This window comes from Amphibalanus amphitrite, unplaced genomic scaffold (assembly GCF_019059575.1).
Source record: "Amphibalanus amphitrite isolate SeventyFive unplaced genomic scaffold, NRLGWU_Aamphi_draft 000794F_arrow, whole genome shotgun sequence".
NCBI lineage: Eukaryota > Metazoa > Arthropoda > Thecostraca > Balanomorpha > Balanidae > Amphibalanus > Amphibalanus amphitrite.
Window position 1 is genome coordinate 2,373 of NW_024882288.1, and position 21,619 is coordinate 23,991.

At 48.1% G+C, this 21,619-nt stretch overlaps 1 protein-coding gene across 1 annotated transcript in view; it reads left to right on the forward strand.

Annotated features, from left to right (window-relative positions):
* The first annotated feature begins 6,832 nt into the window (after positions 1–6,832).
* The window catches only part of LOC122366280 (uridine phosphorylase 1-like), a 56,702-nt gene continuing 41,915 nt past the window's right edge, over positions 6,833–21,619 (forward strand). The window contains exon 1 of the mRNA XM_043338347.1: positions 6,833–6,851. The gene's annotated coding sequence lies outside the window, so the exon portion shown is untranslated. The remainder of the gene's footprint in view (positions 6,852–21,619) is intronic.

Below are 21,619 nucleotides of genomic sequence, written 5' to 3' on the forward strand. Positions count from 1 at the left end.
CCTGAACTTCACCAGAAAGTGACCTAAACCGTACCTGATAGTCTTATAACCAACACCATTGAGTTGGAAATGAAAAATTGGCCATAAAACATGCATCACACAACCTTAGTAAAGTCGGGCTCATGTGACCTGACCTGTGACCCTTGGTGACCTGACCTGTGAACTGACCTGGTATTGCCAGTGACCTCTAATAGCAACATATCTACTAGGCAACTGACGCCCTACCGCTGATTCTCGACAAAATGCGTTTTCCTCGGTGTTATAGCGCATTCCCTAGAAGACCCGTGAACGGTGAAACATTTCATCTTTGACCTGACCTGTGACGTCATCGTTGACCCCGAGGTCAATGAAATTTGGTTTCCTTCGACAAATTTGACAGGCCTTTCGAACGCCGTTTGCATTTTGCGGATCCGTCCAGTAGTTTCGGAGATACGAGGGGGGGGGCAAAAAATAGCCCCCCCCCACCAGGTCGCGTTATAAACAGACCCCACCAGGGCGCGGGTTAATTTGACACAAATCAGAGGCAGTAGTGATATAACACGGCGCTTAAAAGTACCTCAAAGTGAACAAGTGCTTAGTGCGGGATATTCAAAATAGGCATGCATATAGAACACTGAATTATCTTAGCGCAATAGGAGGGAACTTTGAAATAAACATCAATTAGGAAGCTGCGAGGCATTATTGTTAGGTGTTGCAGGTCTTAAATTATCATTGCAAAACATGTCATACGATATATGGGTACAGGGCAAAATTCGTGGAGATTTGGGTCGATATTAGTCCCACAATTGATTTCCTAGAAATCATTACCTTTTCATAAACCATACACCCTAGGCTGTTCACAGTTGAAAATATTCAAAAATGCCATTGCGCATGCGCGTAAAATGGTCCGTGACCCAGAAAAACTGTGACCCAGAGGAGTTTTCACCGTGACCCAGAAAAATGTTCGTGACCCAGGATAAATCGTCGCTTTGAATGTGCTTCATTTAACTTGATAAATTATTATGTTCTCAGTAAAACAATAATCCATCGAATCTAAACAGCATTTCACCTTGCACAAGCGGCAAATCATGTATCTAATTAGACACGCAAAACTGTTTCAGAAACGATATATTTGCAAACTCCACAGTGCAACAACATTAACACGCGCACGGACGGCCCCCCCCTTGAGGTTTTTCGCGAATAGCGGGGGAAAACCGCGGCGCGTAGTGCTGCGAAATTTTGTACGACTATTCTCTTATCAATTTTACACATGGTGTGCAAGTTTGAACTTCCTAACTTTTAAGGTCAGGTCACCAGGTCACTTTGAATGACCCAACCTCGTTACTTTTTTGCAACTTTGTCACCGTGCCAGAGCTACAGTAGATGTCGGAGGCCTTTGAAAGTCGCAGGATGTTATAAGGTCAATAGTAGCTACAATTTGTATACCTCGGAATTTTGATATCGATGACCTAAGGTCAGGTCAATTTCGCGACCTCCCCATTATAAGTCAATGGAGGAAAAATCAACTCCCTGTTTTTTACCACTAAAACCTTACTTACCTTACCTTACGGTATACGGGTTGTGGGAGGCCAATTTGGCCTGTGGGGCCCGGTCTCAGCGAGCTCCCAGTGCTTATGGACAGTCAGCCTCAGGTTGGATAAGATCGGGTTTAGGTGGGTAGGCTTTGCATGATGTCAGCCCAGTGGGCATCCAGCCTGGTCTTGAATTGGTTGACTGACGTAGCTGATACGACTGCTTGCGGGAGAGCATTCCATGGGTTAATAACGCGTGTACTGAAAGAGTGTCTTCGGATGAACGTCGTGGCCCGCGGTTTCACCAGTTTCCACTCATGGCCTCTTGTTCTTCCTGAAGTTGATCTGGTGAGCAGCTTCTCGGTGGGGACCGCCATGCCACCATGCAGAATCTGGTAGACAGCTATCATATCTCCCCGTTGGCGTCTGTAGTATAGCGAAGACAGTTGTCGGACAGTTTGTACTTACCAGGCGAGTAGCTCTTCGTTGCACCCGCTCAACCTTCTTCTGATCCAGCTTACTAAACGGTCCCCATACTCCAACAGCGGTCTCACCAGTGTCTTGAATAGTAATGGGAGGGTGTTTGAGTCCAGGTTCGCAAAGGACTACTTTATAGTTTGTTGCTGTATACAAGATAGGAATGCCATGCATGTATGCGATATGCCTGTTTGAACCAATAAATGTAAGAATGTGTCGACACCTTTTTGGCATCCAATGGACACTCTCTTAACACCTTTAAGGGTGTGTACCAAACTGCACCTCGCTGGGGTGTCAGACGGGTGTCACTTTTGACACCAATACAGGTGTCATTGGGAATCAAACACCGGTCGTCTGACACCCTTTTGGGTGTGCACCCAAAAGGGTGTCAGACACCCGGTGTTTCATTCCCAATGACACCTGTATTGGTGTCAAAAGTGACACCCGTCTGACACCCCAGCGAGGTGCAGTTTGGTACACACCCTTAAAGGTGTTCCAGGGGAATATTTTTTTTCTCAGTGTATGTACGTCCTATCGTACAAGTTCTCCCAGGATCACCTCGAATTATTCTTCGGGAGCGTGCAAAGGATGGATGACTGGAGCAACAGCCCAACAGCTCTGCACTCTGCAGTTCACTCAGGTATGGCGACAGATACCTATTTTCAAGAAGGGCTCCAGGTTTGATCCACTAAACTATAGACCTATCAGTCTGACGTCTGTTGTGTGCAAAACGATGGAACGCCTGATTTGCACGCAGATACGTAATTACCTGGAAACGAACTCACTGCTGACCTCAAACCAATTCGGTTTCAGGACTGGCAGGAGTACAATGGACCAGCTGCTCCTAGCTTATAACACAGTGTCTAAAAACACGGACCTTGGTGGCGTGACTGACGTCATTCTCTTCGATTTCAGTAAGGCGTTCGATGTCGTCTGCCACGATCTCATGATAACCAAACTGAGATCGATTGGTTTGACAGGTGCTCTCATTGACTGGATACGTTCATTTCTCCAGGGCAGACAGATGCAGGTGTGTGTGAAGGACATGATAAGCCAACCTAGGGTTGTCAGCAGTGGTGTACCGCAGGGCTCTGTCCTTGGGCCCCTGTTGTTCCTGGTTTATATTGACGGCGTAGCATCACAGCTAAGAAGTGAATATAAATTTTTGCAGATGACCTGAAACTTTATGCCTGTGTGAAACATGCCCCAGGAACCTCACCAGTGTTATCCTCTGCCCAAGTACAAAAAGACATTGATACACTGCAAACCACAGCAGCATCGTGGTGTCTGAAAATGAACCCAAAGAAATGTGCAGTTCTCCGCTTTGCGAGGCCCCGCTCTAACTTGCCTTCACCGGTGTACTTCCTTGATGGACAGCAAATCCCACATGTAGATTCTCACTCTGATCTTGGTGTTACTGTCGACTCGCAGCTTAAATTTCACGAGCACATTAGGACTGTTGCACACAAGGCTAGCGGTCTGGCCCATAGTTTTCTTAAGTCTACCGTTTGCAGGTCTCGCGCATTTATGTTGTTCTTGCTCACTACTCATATCCGACCTGTTATAGAATACTGTTCATGCTTGTGGCATACAGGTTATCTGAAAGACTTGCGGGTCTTAGAAAATGTTTAGAGGAAGTGGACAAAGCGAGTGGATGGAATGAATGGATTAAGCTATGCAGATCGCCTACAGTCCTTGAACCTGTATTCTGTCCAAGGGAGGCTCATTCGTGCGGGCTTGATACAATGTTGGAAGCTGTTTAACGGTAGATCGTGCCTGAGTCCAGATGACCTGTTCGACCGCCCTCCACAGGAGCGGACTAGGGGTCACTGCTTTAGGATTTTCCCCACTCTCACCCACACAGACACTAGAAAGCGCTTTTTCTCTGTCAGATGCATTGCTGTTTGGAACTCACTGCCTGAGGATGCTGTCCGTGCACCTAACATAGCTAGCTTTAAGAAAATGATTGAGGTACATGCACGTAATAGCCTGTTCAGATATGATTGAGGATGAGCAGTGCTGATTTTGTAAGTAGTTATAGGTATGTAGGTTACTTCCTCGTAGCTAAGCGTGTAGAAATGTGACTGTGTTCATCTGACGAGCTTGTGGAAGACGCACAATACCAGTTAAAACTCCCAGGACTAATGGTCAAGAATATCACAACTGGGCTGGCGCGTCTGGCATTCAGGGTTCCTTCCAATTCCTTTCGGTCCTTCCACCTTGCCTTTTTTCCGACACAAATGGGAACCCAACCAGGTAAGAGAACCAGGTAAGAGACAGCTGATCCGAAGGTCTGACGTTTAAACGGGTGCCAAAAGCAACGTAACGGCACTACATCCAACCTGCATCGTCACTGTTGGTCATGGCGATTCTGAAGCAGCTGCTCTTGTGAACGAGTCTGAGGTGTCTGGTGATGAATCGCTCCTCTTTCTTGTAAGCGATATCGACGATGCAGCTCCTCTGGCTCCTTCAATCCGCAATGCTGTGTGCTACATTGCCGGGTGGGCAGTGAAAAGGGCATCACAAATCATTGGCTCTGACGTTTGCATTGCCGCACTGACTACCACCACGCCTCCCGTCGACCTCACCGAAAGCTACTGTCTGATCGAGTAAAAGGGGTTTGTTGATGGGGCCCTCAAAACACCATCCAAAGCATTTCACGACATAGCGCTCGCGACAGAGCGCGATCCTGCCTCACATATGTAAATTACCCCTGCGCAAGATTCTTACAGATAAGGTTGGGACGCTAGTCACGCGATCCTTTTCCCTGCTTTTCCAAACCCTACTCACGATTCTCATAAGCCTTGATTTATTATCAGGTAAGTGGTAGAGTTAATCATTAGATGTATTCATTTCAGACCGGTTTCAATTGTTAGAAAAATCATCTTCAGTGAAGTAAAGAGCAAAACCATGTGACATGACAAGGCGGTTCAAATGAGTTGGCTTGACACACTTCGATAAAATCACAACTTTGTTGAAAAGTTCGAGACATATTTGGTAAAACACTCGTGGTTCGAAGACACTGCAGAGTGTAGAGGTACAGGTTTACGCGATAACTGAATGTTTTGATACGTATGATTAACGGATGCATTAGTTTGGGTGTAGAACTTGCATTTTTATTGGTAGGTATTGTTTGTGTAGAACTGGGTAACTGCTTTTAATTGGACTGTAAAGTATGATGGTTATGCATGCGAGTTGTTCGAGCCCTTTGTAAGCTAGGATGTTACTCAATTCAACCCTACCCTACACTACCTACCCTTACACTACCCTACCCTACCCCTACCCTACCCTTACACTACCCTACCCTACCGTACCCTACCGTACCCCTACACTACCCTACACTACCCCTACCCTACCCTACCCTACCCTACCCTACCATACACTACCACCGACATTCCAAGTTTCAGCTAAATCTCCCAGAATGAACAGCTGAGATATTGCAAAAACAAATTAATTGTATTTACTGGCAAATCCACTTGGCGAGCGGTGCCTTGTGTCGGCCAGGGTATATTGAGTGAAGGGTAGGACGAACTTTGGTAGGAATTTCTAGTATAACTACTAGAAAACCTACTATATGTGGTCGGGACTAGCAAAAAGTTAGTTCAAACTAGAATATGGTAGCGCTTATGGTTGGCAGTCGTGACGCGCACGTGACATTTATTTCTTTTATTTCTTAAATAACAGGTTTTAAGGGCCGATTAATGGGCAGATACATTCAATTAGCTAATAGGTAAGTGAATAAGGACTTTACTCCACAAGAAATCGTTCGGGTCGGAGCTTTCGAATTGTATTACAAAACTTCGTCAGCGAGTCGTAATCGGGTTCGAGGGGTATCGGTCGCAAAATTAGCTATTAATTTTGCTATTAATTTAGCTATTAATTCAATTAGCTATTAATAATTGATTATGCAAGAATCTACATCATGCAAATCTAGCCGAAATCACGCGGCGCTCCCAGGATTCGAACTCACGACCCTCGGATCCGTAGCCCGATACGCTACCGACTGCGCTACCGAGGACGGCGCGCCGACGATCGGAGAGGCGGATCGCGGGTGCTGGCGTGCAGAGAAATCTTTACCCTGTACGCCGTAGAAGATCGGCTGGGTTTCGTGAAAAATGGTAGAGGAATTGTCGAAAGAAAATTCATTGATCTATCATTTGAGACTAAGAACCATTGATTCCTTCAAAGGTTGACCGAGATATCGCTCGCCGAAAACAGGCCATTTAACATGTAAACCCTATGGGCTGGTAGGAAATGTACGCCGTGGAGCAGCAGTGCTACCAACTAACTTCGGCGGGGGCCGAGTGTCGGCCTTCGTTGTCAAAGCTCAATGACCTCCCGGCTCTAATTCTTTTCACTCAGTTTTGCAAGCGAACAACTGAGCCTAAAGCACGTGCCTTCTGCTCGGCGCCGGTCGCGGCCCCATCACGTGCACACCGCTGAACCCACCCCCTCGAAAATTTAATACGACAAATGAGTGCACGCGCTCGACTTGGCGTGAAAATTTCACCCCCGTAGCCCTTACCGTTCCCGAGCAATAGTCTGTTGCCGATTCTAGTGTAAATCCTATGGCACACCACGTGAGCACGCGCCACGGGCGCACCCCCGGCCACATCGTGCCCAAAATTTAATACGACCTGTTGAATCACGTGACCCACGAGCCGTGAAAATTTCACTCCTGCGTCAATCGACGGCGCCGCAATGAGCGTTTTCGGGCGTAACCCCGACGGCGGCGGACTTTTTAGGCGGCGGACTCAGCTGTGTTTTCACGTAAGGACATTCAGAAATCGCCTCAGATTCTTCCCTGGTTGTGACGAGACCAGATAAGGGGAAGGTGTGGTGATTCTGGACCGCAGTGATTATGTAAGTAAGATTACTGAATACTGACATAAGCTGTCTGACAAGTCCAAGTTTCAAGAAATCAAGGAACCTGTACACAAGGTGCTACTTAAAGTAGAAGGAAAGGTTACCAGGCTCTTGAACAAACTGAAACAATCTACAACATATCAGAAAAAGAATATGACCATTTACATGTTTCAGGAAGTCACCCTGGTATACTTTATGGCCTACCAAAGGTGCATAAGTTACTGGTCCCTCTCCGCCCAATATGCTCTGCTTGTAAGACCCCAACATATAAGCTAGCCAAGTACCTTGTTCCCATTCTTGCTCCATTCACTTAAAATGAGTTCACCGTCAAGAATAGCTACCAGTTCGCAGACGAAGTGGTCAAATTTAGCCTTACTGATAGCATGGTTATTGGTTATGGCCAGTTTCGATGTCAAAAGCCTTTTTACAGATATTCCTGTCCGGGAAACCATCATGCATATCTTACGTCTTCAATGGGAAAGATGTTTTGTCCACAATTGCAAAAAACTTGTTCAAAACACTACTGGAAACTGCCGTTGTCAACTCCTATTTCTTGTTCAATGAGAAACTCTACAAACAGACGGATGGAATGGGAATGGGTCTTCCGCTTGGACCCACATTTGCTAATATCTTTCTCTGCTACCACGAAAAGAAATGGCTCGAAAACTGTCCTCTGGAATTTAGGCCCGCATACTTCAGAAGGTACGTTGATGACTGCTTCATTATCTTCAAAGATCACTCTCATATCGATAGCTTCTTAGCCTACCTAAACCTTCAACATACAAAAATACGTTTTACCAAAGAAGTTGAAAACAATGGTCAGCTGCCTTTCCTAGGTGTAAACGTTTGTCGTTTAAAGGGACCTGAGTTGAGATAGCCAAGTTTGCGGCCAGGCTCAGAAACCACCATTTATCCTGGTCGCAACCCCCGCAGCTTTATGGTGTTCAAGAAATTTCTTCCCTTTACTTGCAGGGTGGGACCAGCGTGGTCCCTATCTCTTAACCATTACGGGAATCTGATGACGTCATCAGGCTTTCGAACGTCCGTTAAATGTTTGACTAAAACGTTTTGTAGCACGCGGTGGTATATGCTGCTTTGCGCGCAACAAATGCCGCACTTTCAAATAAAGTCGCTAGGAACAGCGGAGATCCCAAAAAGTAAACAAAAGTAAAAGTCTAATATCTTGAAAACCGGTGAATATTTTTCGATGAAATTTGGTAGATATTCGTTTTTGCTCTTTCTGAACCGAGCGACATCACTTTCATGCCAATTCATTAACTTTCTTGAAGGTGGGAGGGTCCCTTTGAACAATAAAGTGACAACATCAGTCTATCGGAAACCGAGCTTCACTGGATTAGGCCTTAGGTTTTTTCAGCTTTATCCCTTCGGCTATCAAAATAGCACCAAATGCAAAGTTTTGGCCACCATCGTGTAGCCAGGAAAGCCCTGATTCTGAAAATATATATCCCAATGCATGACACTCAATAGTTTACGAGATATACCTGTTTTCCTTTTGAAGGTCATTCAAGGTCATATAGTGGCAGGTCATTAACCCGCGCCCTGCTGGGGGGGGTGTTTGAACACCCCCCTTGTGGTTTTTCGCGAATATCTCAAAAACGGCGGCGCGGAGCGCCGCCGTTTTTGGTACACCTTATCATACATCAATTCTACACATGTTGTGAAAATTTCAGACCAAGGTCATTCAAGGTCAGGTCACCAGGTCACTTAAAGTGACCTCACCTCATAAAAACTTTCAATGTCTGTCATAGCTACACCGAGTGACCGATCGCTTTGAAACTTTCAGCGATTGCTAAGAGCAATAGCATGTACGAAATGTATATCTCAGAATTTTGATATCGATGACCTAAGGTCAGGTCAATTTTGCGACCTCCCCATTATAAGTCAATGGGAGAAAATTGAAATGCGCCTCTTTTGGATGAAAGACATTATGAACACTCCCAAACACCGAATTACAAGTGGTTTAGACACACTGAACTTGAAAATGGTGTCCGTGACCCTTGTTTATGCCCTGAGGTCATCTTAGGTCACGAATGGTATCTAACAGTTTTTCGCAAATAACTTTTGATAGAGGCATGCTAGAGCGATGAAAACGCCTTAGATGTGTTCAGCTCGACGATACGGATCGACTGATATGCAACATGACCCTTTCCGGTCAGGTCATGACCTTGACCTGAGGTCAAATTTTCATGTTGACCTTTCAAGGTCAAGTTATAGTTCATTCGATGCGTCTTGACGAGAGGAACACGATGCCGGTAAAAGTAAGCTCGTACAAGGCTTGGGTCTGAAGTTATTGCAGAAAAACTGTTTTCGAAAAAATCGGCTATTTTTGCAGTTTTTGCCCCCTGCAGGCAAAACCGTTGACGTTAGGTCAAATCTGAGAGAATTACTCAGAAAGGGCGTTAATAGGGCTATCGAATGCGCTTTTCGGCGGCGCTGTAGCTCTATTGGTTCCCGAGTTATGCGTTGGCTTCTTGGAAATTTTCGACATTCGACCTGGAAATCGGCGAAATTTTGCCTTCAATGACCTCTGGTGACCTGACCTTTGACCTGACCAAAAAATTGACCGAAGTGATTTCGTCATTATTTTTGACGCTCTTTCGAACGCCGCCTTCCGCGTATCGCTACGTGGCCCAGGAGCCGAGTTACAAGGGGGGGGGGGTGTTCAAACACCCCCCCCCCCCCAGCAGGGCGTGGAAATCCAGGACCCCCAGCAGGGCGCGGGTTAAAAAACTCACCAATATACACCAAAATTACAGGATATATAGTCCAAAGCAGCCTCTATCGAATGCTGGTAGTCGCTATTCATGAGTCATGACACTTCTGCGTTTTGGTACAGGAGCCATTTTTATATTCAAATGCCTATCTCGCTAATGTTAACACTGTCTGACTTAAAGGCCAATAACTTCAAAAGCACATCACCGTTCTTTTTCATCTTTTAATGACACGTTTGCAAGGCCCTAAGGCAGTTTTTGGTCAAGTGCCTACCAATGACGCTTTCTCAAATCGTTTGTACGCGGGTTTCAAAATTTGACATTTTTTTGTCATACGGCCAAGGTCAACAAAAAAGAACTCACCAACATGCACAAAATAACAGGATATATAGTCCAATATTGTCTCCATCGAATGGTGGTACTCCCTTTTCATGACACTTCTGCGTTTTTGGTACAGCGGCCACATTGATATTCAAATGCCTATCTCGCTAATGCTAACACTGCCTGACTTAAAGGCCAATAACTTCAAAAGTGCATCACCGTTCTCTTTCATCTTTTAATGACACGTTTGCAAGGTCCTAAGGCAGTTTTTGGTCAAGTGCCTACTCATGACGCCTTCTCAAAACTTTTGTACGCGGGTTTGAAAATTTGACATTTTTGGTGATACGGCTAAAGTCATTAAAAAAGAACTCACCAAAATGCACAAAAATTACATAATATATAGTCCAAAGTGACCTCCATCGAATGGTGGTAGTCCTTATTCATGACACATCTGCGTTTTTGGTACAGCGGCCACATTGATATTCAAATGCCTATCTCGCTAATGTTAACACTGCCTGACTTAAAGGCAAATAACTCCCAAAGTAAATCACCGTTCTCTTTCATCTTTCAATGACACGTTTGCAAGGCCCTAAGGCAGTTTTTGGTCAAGTGCCTACCCATGACGCATTTTCAAAACTTTTGTACGCGGGTTTGAAAATTTGATATTTTTGGTCATACGGCCAAAGTCAACAAAAAAGAACTCACCAATATGCACAGAAATTACAGGATATATAGTCCAAAGTGACCTCCATCGAATGGTGGTAGTCTGTGAGGCCGCCGTCCATCTTCGAGTCCCAGAAAGTTTGGGTAGGTGACATGGTTGACGGGTCGGTTCTGAAGGCTCAGCTTGAGATGTACCTTTCCTCCGGCTTCGCGAGGGTCCAGAGAGAACGGGGTAGCCGAGCACTACGATGTCGAAAGCTGCACTTTCCACCGAGTGCACCAGTCGGAGATTTCGTCCAGTGCTGGCTGGAGGGTCGCCTCGCACTGCGACAGCTTCCGTTCGGTGGCCCACAGGGCCACATCATCCGCATACACAGAGTATGCCCACCCGGAGTACTCCGGGTGGGGCCCGCGGGAGGATGTCGCTGGCGTAGATGTTCCAGAGCAGGAGGGCCAGCACGGAGCCGTGGGCCAGGCCCTGGGGGAACAGGCGGCTGTCCGAGATGGATGTCTCCCACCGCACCCGTCCCCGTCTGTCGCGGAGCGTGGCCATGATCCACCTGATGACGCAAGCGGGCGTGCCCAGGCGGGCCAGCTTGGCGGCCAGTCCCGCGTGCCACACGCGGTCATAGGCACGCTTGAAGTCCAGCAGCACCAGGGCGGATCGGTTAGGGCTTTTGGCCTCGAAACCGCCGAAGATGCTTTGGGTCATCTTGATCAGTTGGTCGTTTGTGTTCGGTGCGAGCGACTTAACCCGCGCGGGGCTGGGGGGGGTAAATTTTACCCCCCCTCGCGAATTTTTGCGATATCTCAAAAACGGCGGCGCGCAGCGCCGCCAAACTTTCAGTACCTTTTCTTACATCAATTTGACACGTTCCCTGAAAATTTGAGCGAAATCCGTCGGAAATTTTTTGAGAAATTGACGTTTTAGTGACGTCATGTTCGCCATTTTCGCCTCAAAAACGGCAAAAGTTCAAACGCCGCTAACATCTTCATTTTTAAAGGAATCAAGACGTAACAAAAAAGGTTATACGTAATTTTACTTTGTCTATCAAATGGCTATCTCGGTTTTTTGAAAATTTTGGATTTTGGCCTAATTTTTTTCAAAAACTGACTTTTTTGGGAAAATCATTATAAAATCCAAAATTTTGAGTCTATCGAAAAAACCGGAATATATGTCAGAGAAGTGGTCTATGTGCACCTACATACCAAATTTTAGAAGAATCGGTTCAAAAATGTGGGAGTTATTCAAAATTTCATGACGTCACGACACACAAATTTTTTGAAAAATGACTTTTTTGGAAGTTCTAGACCTCGTACGGAAACAAAAATAGCACCATTCGATTCGCCGTGAAAAACTGCATCAGATAGACACCTTTTTAGGCCTTAACAACCAACTTCAAAATTTGACCTCACTTGACCTGACCTTGACCTGACCTCGACCTGAAATTCATCCAGAGGTGGTCCATATCACTTATTGAGTGTACCTATTGAATTCTATGAGTAAAATGACCCATAAAACATGTGTCGCACATGCCCTTTTCTATATTTTGTTTTTTGGTGACCTGACCTGACCTGACCTGACCTTGACCTTGACCTTTGAATGACATTGCATGCAGCGAATATTGTCTTGGTAGTCTAAGAACACGTTTTGGGCGATCAGTCTCAGTCCATGACTCCATTCTTCGGCAACTACGGTGCAAGGCCGATACTGTAGAAACTTGCAATTTGTACCCTTGACCTGACCTTGACCTTGACCTCAAACTTTAAATTAAGTACATGTTTTTAGTAGTTCGTGATGAGAGCTTTCGATTGGCGTTTGAATTTTCCAAATCGGACCATTAGTTCGGGAGATAACAGGGGGGGGGGTAAAATTTACCCCCCCAGCCCCGCGCGTTCGGCTGGAGACCCCAGCCCCGCGCGGGTTAAGCGAGTGTCATTTGAGCGAACGTCATTTGAGCGAACCATTTTCAGCGACTGGCAGCTTAGCGAATATCAAATTGAGCGATTATCAAATATAGCGATTATCAATTCAAGCGAAAGCTATGTTTCAGCGACATCTTTTTCGTCGACTACAGTTTGAGCGACTGTCATTTCAGCGAAATACTTCATCGTCCCGTAACGGTGTATTTTTTATTTTTTATTTTGCGAGCGACGTACAACGAATGTTTCCGGAACTTTTCATGGTTATCCGGAACTGGATGGCGGATGTCACGTTCAAAGTTCAGACATTAAGCTCCAAATTTAATGCCACATTTCTTAAAAAAAAATTCCGGCGGTTCGATTCCCCCCCCCCTTGCTGTTTGCCAATAATGATGACCAAACATTTGTTCAGAGATTCATATTGCTTGTGCTGTTTTTCGCGAAATTCCCCCGCTTGAATTTGGATCTGAAATGACGCTCGCTCAGGTGTCGCAGAACCGTTTGTGTTGTGCCCTTTGCGGAAGCCGGCTTGGTTAGGGTCCATCTTGTGGTGGATTTCAAGCCAGGCTTGGAGTCGCCGTTGGGCCAGACGCTCCGCGAGTTTCCCGATGCAGGAGAGCAGGGAGACGGACCGGTAGCTTCCGGGGGCGCTGGCGGGCTTCCCCTTCTTGAGGATTGGTACGATAGTGGCTCGCCTCCAGGCTGCTGGGGTTTCGCCGGAGCGCCATGATGTGTTCAGGAGGTGGAGCAGCATCATCTCCGCCGTCGGGCCCAGTTGTCTCAGCATCTCGTTGGACACCTCGTCCTGACCGGGAGCGCTGCCTAGCTTCAGCTTGCCTATGGCGTTCTGAGCTCTCTCCTGGAGAAAGGGGAGCATAGTCCCGTCTTCAGACCGTTGCATTGGCAGGGGCCGGTGGCGCGTCTAGCCTCTTTGTTGATTTGTCGGTCAGCGTTTTTGTCCAGTTTGATACGGGAGACCGCGGCGTATTCCTTGATGAAGAGGTTCGCCTTTTGTTTGTCGGTGACGGCTGGGCCCGAGGGCGGGGTTGGGCCCCTCTGCTCTCGTTGGATGGACTCCTTTGGCTTGGGGGTCCCAAGGCCGTATATTGAGAGGTAGAATCATCCCGCGATTTCCAATGGACCGGTCGCTAAGCATTAGCGTGACGTCACTGGTGGAGACCGCGCGGCGCCCGGCTCCAAGCCATACGTCTGGTACATTTGGCACTTTATCGTTGTTATTACTGAACGTAACGACAACAAATGACTCTTAATAACTTTTTTACCCTCCTAAAGCTGATTTCCTTGCCGATGCATTGCCGACCCGAGCCCCAGGGTTGACAATCTTGGGATATTGGTCGGATGGGCGACCTCGCGACGGGAGAAGGAACGATTGCAATTGTTGTGTCCCGCACCGCCGATTGCGTTCTCTATCTGCACCCGGAGGGGGGGGGGGGGCAGGGGGCACGTGCCCAAGGCCGTATAAGAGAGGTAGAATCATCCCGCGATTTCCAATGGACCGGTCGCTAAGCATTAGCGTGACGTCACTGGCGGATACCGCGCGGCGCCCGGCTCCAAGTCGTACGTCGGGTACATTTGGCACTTTATCGTTGCTATTACCGAACATAACGACAACTAATGACTCTTAATAACTTTTTTACCCACCTAAAGCTGATTTCCTTGCCGATACATTGCCGACCCGAGCCCCAGGGTTGACAATCTTGGGATATATGGGTCGGATGGGCGACCTCGCGACGGGAGAAGGAACGATTGCAATTGTTGTGTCCCGCACCGCCGATTGCATTCTCTATCTGCACCCGGAGGGGGGGGGGGGAGGGGCATGGGGAACGTGCCCCCATCGGATCAGGGGGTCTCTCGGGCCCGATGGGCCCTGCGACGCCAATTGGCGGCTGAGGGTCCACGCTGGCATTTTCGACTCAGAAGGGCCCCACAGGGCTCGAAAGAACACTTTATGTGCTCCGAATAGCCACACAATAGCCACACTTCTCTCCATAAAAGCCACACACCGGCTTTTTATTGTTCCTTGTCGGCATGTGAGGGCCCCTTGCCGGCCTCTCAGGGCCCATTGGCGACCTCTGAGGGCTACTTGCGGCCTCTGAGGGGACCAGCACAGCACCAGGGAATCAGGGACCAGCATCAGGCCATACCGGCCTATCAGGGACCAGCAGCTCTAAGGGTTCCACACACGCCTGCCTGATGACCCCCTAAACCAATGGTTGAAGGCCCCCACAACGGCGCCTGCGAGGGCCCTCCCCGGCGGCTGTGAAAGCCCCAAAGCGGTGCCCAGCTGAGGGCCCCACACTGCCACCTCTGAGTTCAACCGACACCCCTGAATGAAGTTCCAAGGGCCCAAACCAGTGCTTCTTAAGGCCATATACCGGCGGTTCTGAGGGCTCAACGCCGGAGCCTCTGACGGCCTAAGACGGGACCTTCGCATCGAACGGCCACTCACCGGTGACTTTTGAGGGCCCCGCACCGACGACTCTGAGGGCCCCCACCGGCGTCTGAGAGTACCTTGCTGGTCTCTGAGGACTCCACAGGGCTCCTGAGGACACCGCAGACCTCTTAAGGGCCCTTTGTCGGTCTCTGAGAGCCCCTGTCGGCTTATAAAGGGTTCGAGCCAGCAGCTCTAAGGGTCCCACACCCGACTGTCAGATGACCCCACACTGCAGTGTCTCTGAGGGCCCACAATGGCAACTGTGAGGACCCTCACCGGCGCCTCTGAGGGCCACACACTAGCACCTCAGAGGGCCCACAGCGGCACCTCCGGGGCCCCACACCAATGCCTCTGAGGGCCCACACCAGTGCCTCCAAAGGCTTCATAACCGGCGGCCCTGAGGGCACTACACCGGTTATTTTGGGGGGCCTACCGAAGGCACAACACAATCCCTTAGTCTCGCTGAGTTTCCATCCGAATGCCATACCGGCTTCTATCCCAATTCCGGCTCTAGCAATCCCCCCCCCCCCCCATGGGTCAGCGGCGCCGCGCCGGTGTCGGTGCCGGGGGCCAGCGCCATCGGGGCGGCAGTCGGCCACGCACACTCAATGTTTAGCGCTTAGCACCGGCGGCTAGCGCAAGCCCGGCGTGTTATCGGCCGTGAGCCGCTACAAAACGGCTGCAGTAACTGGTCGATATAGGCAGTAAGCAGATGAGGAGATGCAGGTGGATTGATAACCGGCAAGCTTTTGTATTTTACGAGGGCGAAGGGTCGAAGTCGGCTGCTAAGCCGTCAGCGGATTTTATCAGATGCCGGTTCACTATGACCTTTATCCTGGTCCTGGTCCGCTGACGCACTCTTTGAGAGCCGAATCACAGCAAAACTCCATCCAAGACTGTATCTATACGGCTTACGCTTTTCTGAAAACGTCTGCGTTTGGCCTCCTACGGGCCCGGCCGGCCGGCCCCGATTGGTGATCCACCAGTGACGTCACTGGTAGTGTTAAGCTGATTGGCAAATAATACATGGGGAGAACCGGGACGACATCCCCCTGCACGTGCCCCCATCGGATCTCGGGCCCGAGGAGCCCTGCGACGCCAATTGGCGGCTGAGGGTCCACGCTGGCATTTTCGACTCAGAAGGGCCCCACAGGGTTCGAAAGAACACTTATGTGCTCCGAATAGCCACACTTCTCTCTATAAGAGCCACACACCGGCTTTTTATTGTTCCTTGTCGGCAAGATCAGGCAAGATAAGTACACCGCCTCTCATGAAAAAATGTGAAATGCTTATTGATCGAAATCACGGCTTTACAAATAGCTGGAAAAATTGGTGCTCGTCAATATTTGTCCTATTGTCCCTTTCAGAGCAAGAAGCCGTAGAGACGATGTTCTCAATGTTGGGCACCGAAGTGAGGCAATTCATCAGGGACGCCGCCAAAATGTATGTGTTGTATCCTGAGCCACGCGTCCTGACATAGCCGTGACCTTGACCGGCCGGGCCGTGAGGCGAACCGGCCGCTTGAGCGGCCGGGGGTCAGTATCGTCCGAGCGGCGCTGGTGTCAATGCGGCTGGGTGCTGCGAGGCAAGGAGTTTTCGCACAGACGGTCTGGGCAGAACATGGCGAGGTCGGTGGTGCAATCGTGAGACCAATGATAGTGTGTGAGACCAATGAGCGCGAGTGTGCTCGACCCTGTGCGCGACACCGATTCCGAGACACATCGAACTTCCCGCCGTGTCGGGTCGCTCGTACCGGTGATGGGATACAGCTGGCAGCTGGAGCGTCTGATGGCGCTCATGGCTCAGCAGTCAGCAGGCCGCCATGCTGGAGCAGCTCCTCGCCAGCCAGATGAAGCTACCAGCTGCGCAGACCGTCGAGAGCGGCCAGCCGGCTGCCGTCGTCTCCGCCGCTCCTATGGCTAAACTCCAGTCATGCGCCTTAACGGCACCATACCTGAATTTTTCCCGTCTCTTAAATAGTTCGGCGCCTGAAGCAAAAAATTCGACGATTTTTTTTTTACTGCTTACCCGCCTGAGTACGTTGCCCGTCGCTGAGCAGAGCAGACCTGCTTGGCATCAGCAGTGCTCACATGGTTTGTAAACCATACAGTGTTCACTTCACACAGTCGTTGAGCTGTGGGTAGCGCACGCGACATGCATTTTTGTACTACATTTCGTGTGAGAAGTAGGTATGGGACTCGGTTGTCGTTCGCCGGGCCTGTTTGTCGCTTGCTAAACGGCTCAACTGAAACTCCTCACACTAGTCGGTGCTGGCTGGGGTGGCGAGCGAAAGGCTTTGGCAGCATTTGAAACAAAATGCTTGTATTGAAAGGCTGTCTGTTCTAGACCAGAGTGACAGCGTGGTTTAACATCTGGCGCATTAAATATACGTGCTTGTTCTTGACCTTTTTGTGAGGGGAATGGGGAAGGGTGGTGAATAAGAATGCCCGGTAGGAATGAATACAATCGGCAGGGATGGAGAGAGGAGAGATGGAGAGAGAGGAGAGAGAGGAGAGATGGCGAGAGAGAGAGAGAGAGAGAGAGAGAGAGAGAGAGAGAGAGAGAGAGAGAGAGAGAGAGAGAGAGAGAGAGAGAGAGAGAGAGAGAGAGAGAGAGAGAGAGAGAGAGAGAGAGAGAGAGAGAGAGAGAGACAGGGAGAGAGGAATGGATGAATGGCGATGGTGTTGACTTACAAACAGACGATCTGTGATCTGTGATAAATCTACGGACGTCCATTGAAGCTGCAGCTGGCAGCTGTATGTCGTGTAGCTGGTCTAGGTGTAGCTGCCAGCTGGTCTCGATGCAGCTGTTCTCGATGTCTCTAGGTCTCAGTGAAGCAGTTGATCACGATATAGCTAATCTCTGTTTAGCTGGCCCTCTTGTAGCTGGCCCTCTTGTAGCTGGCCCTCTTGTAGCTGGTCCTCTTGTAGCTGGTCCTCTTGTAGCTGGTCCTCTTGTAGCTGGTCCTCTTGTAGCTGGTCCTCTTGTAGCTGGTCCTCTTGTAGCTGGTCCTCTTGTAGCTGGTCTTCTTGAAGCTGGCCTTCTTGAAGCTGGTCTTCTTGAAGCTGGCCTTCTTGAAGGTGGCCTTCTTGAAGCTGGCCTTCTTGAAGCTGGCCTTCTTGAAGCTGGCCTTCTTGAAGCTGGCCTTCTTGAAGCTGGCCTTCTTGAAGCTGGCCTTCTTGAAGCTGGCCTTCTTGAAGCTGGCCTTCTTGAAGCTGGCCTTTTTGAAGCTGGCCTTCTTGAAGCTGGCCTTCTTGAAGCTGGCCTTCTCGAAGCTGACCTTCTTGAAGCTGGCCTTCTTGAAGCTGGCCTTCTCGAAGCTGGCCTTCTTGAAGCTGGCCTTCTTGAAGCTGGCCTTCTTGAAGCTGGCCTTCTTGAAGCTGGCCTTCTTGAAGCTGGCCTTCTTGAAGCTGGCCTCCTTGTAGCTGGTCTCGGTGTAGCTGATCTCGGAGACGGGAGTGCGGCAGGCGGCGTGTCCCGTACAGCAAAAGTTCCGGACCGTGTTGCTGACTTACGAGCGGATAATCTGTGATCTGTGCTAGATCTACGGACTCTGTGATCAAAATCTATCTTAGGTCCGTTCGTAAGCCAAACAACGTCCGGTCAGAGTTGGAGTGGCGTTTTCTCCTCCGGGTCGTGTCGGGCGCTTCTCTCTCTTCGCTCTTCCTTGTGTCTTGGTACAGCAGAAGTCCGGACCGTGTTGTTGACTTACGAACGGATAATCTGTGATCTGTGATAGATCTACGGACTCTGTGATCAATCTATCTTAGGTCCGTTCGTAAGCCACACAACGTCCGGTCTGAGGTCGGGCTCAAATGGGGCGGCTTTTGAACTAACAACACTCAGTACTACTGAGTTTCACGCATGCGTCCCGCCAATTTTACCGGCCAGGCGTTCAATCTGGCGTATAGGTGGCGCCACATTGCAGTGTGTTGTTCGCCTGTGTCAGTTTGAGAGCCACATCACCAGACGGTTTGGGAGCCCCTTTGAACGGGTCACTGCCCGAGGCACTGAGGCGGCGGCTGTGCCGAGCCTCGCCTGGATGGGGAGGTAGGCCGGAAAAAGTGCGATCGAGCAGCAACTGGGGTGTGGATTTTTATTACTGTACGCCAGACCTATTCAAATACATTAGCTGGAGGGGTGTGGTAATAAGTGGTGTAAGCAAATTGACCACGGTCAAAAATGCATTACCAGTTTGCATTTAAGTAACATTTTGGGATGGTCTTGCTCCTAAGTCGGCTAAGAGCTTCGGTCCAGAACATAAATTTATCGTTGGCATACAGTAAAATACATACCAAACTCGGCCGATGACAAATTTTCAAGACCTCAGTCCTAACTGATTTTTGAACTCGGCCTTCGGCCTCGTTCAAAATTCCAGTAAGGACCTCGGTCTTGAAAATTTATTTACACCGGCTTCATTCAGTATTATATATTACCTATCTACTGAAGAACGATCATTATAGTTCGTTTTTCTTAAGTTTGCCCCTCACTGTAAGCGTCTCTTTGAACACAGCACGAGAATTGCTAGCTGAATTACTGAGAAAACTGGTTAGCGCACATTGTATTGTAGATATGAATAATATTTTCAAAAATAAGTTTTGAACACCGACGATTTAACGTTATGTTATGCGCCGTGCAATTTATTTAATAGTTCAGACATAATACCTGAGAAGTCGTCTATCCCTGTGGGGCTGTAGGTATTGGCAAATACGATTTACGTGTCTGTGAAATAGTAAATAAATTTGATGAAATTCATCGACTGTGAAATCTTGTCAAATCAGTGTGCGCCAACCAGTTTTCTCAGTAATTCAGCTAGCAATACTCGTGCTATGTTCAAAAAGACGTTTACAGTGAGGGGCAAACTTAAAGGGACCATCCCACCTTAACATTAGTTTTGAGTTGAGATAGCCAAGTTTGCGGCCAGGCTCAGAAACCACCATTTATCCTGGTCGCAACCCCCGCAGCTTTATGGTGTTCAAGAAATTTCTTCCCTTTACTTGCAGGGTGGGACCAGCTTAGTCCCTATCTCTTAACCATTAGCGGTTTGTTGATGACGTCAGCAGTCATTTCAACGCCCGCCATTCCTTGAACCCGAGTTTTGCTGACCTTGAGCTCCCTTTTTTATCAACGTGAAATCCGTCGTCGGCGCTGAGAAAGCCTATTGCTTTTCATTTTAATTTTAATATTAGAAGATACCCACCACTGGAACTTGGACTGATATTATACCAAGGCCGAAGATGATCAAGCTGCCTGCTATATCTGGAGCTTGGTGTTCAACTTCAACATGGAATGAAAAACAAAATATCAAAGCAAACTGGATATGGTACTGCAAGTTTAAGTCCAAAGAAATTTGAAGAGCTGACAATTGACATTAATTCTTTTCCCGCAAGGTTTCCATAGGAGATCACACCATGAAGAAATATTTTTGATGTTAACAGTTGAAAGGGGATTGATCTTCCAGTTTTGACGAAAGACGCTGCTGACTGTCTTTGGAAAAGGATGTCGGCACGAGGTGCAATTGTGCTTGTGAAGTGGTTATAACTGGTCTTTTCACAGTGTTAAATTAAATGTGCCATTGCAGCCAAGTGTGTTATCATGTAAGGTAAAATCAAAACTACAATGTTGGTTTTACGAGCATTGAGAAGGCTGGTAGGTAGCACCTGCCTGTGCTCGTAAATCATGCTGCCAAAGTATTCTAAATTAATTTTATCATACACTTTTGTTGTCCAGAATGGTTGCACTATTGTTTGGTATCATATTATTCCATGTACATATGGTAGTGTTAAGTCCGACCAACATGTTACCAGATTTGAAGCTGTTACGTTACCTAAGTACCTACCTGTTTTTTTACTGGCGTGGTGAATGTCACCTGGATTTTGTTTTGAGGTGCAGACCTAGTAACTCTGACTACATGGGTTTGAAGCTATTATCTATTCTGTTTTTACTGGCCTGGTGAATGGCGACTGATGTTGTCCGTGGATGGCACTGAAACAAATTTTGAGTGTCAACTGCCATGTACAGTGTTTTAATACAATGCTGAGGGCTGAAAGTTGTCTTGTTTAGAGTGGTGAAAGTTCAGGATATGCCAGCCACTATGGTGGGTCAGAGTTAATGTGTTGCAGTCAGTTCGGCTTCGGCAAGCACACGGATGGGCATACGCATCAAGACCTGCTCTGCCATACTTTCAGCCAATTTTACCTAGGCAAGTCTTTTCTTTTTTTCTGCCAAAAGCTATGACATTGTGAATTTCAGTGCTGTGGCCTGTGTGTAGCTTTCAGGAAAGCAATTCTAAATAAAGCTCTGATAAAGTGCATGAAATCAGCAATGCAGCCCTCCATTAGGTACATTTTCTACAACATCTTACTTGTTCCTTGCATGGAGAGAAAAATGCAATGTTATGAATTCGTTTATTCACATAATTTGACAAGCATGCAGTTACCTGCTACTATCACCGCACAAAACAGAGCAGAAAACATCAGTTGATCAAACACAAGACACAACAGAAGTTTACAACATAGGCCTGCCGAACCTGCTTCCTCCCACCACAGTTGATGCCATTTCCTAGCCTGGCTTGATGTGAGCACTGAATAGCTGCTTTGTCTAATTACAGCTCACTACCATTCAACTTAAACTACTCTCTTTAAAGTAAGAGTGAGAGCGTTCAGTGTTCA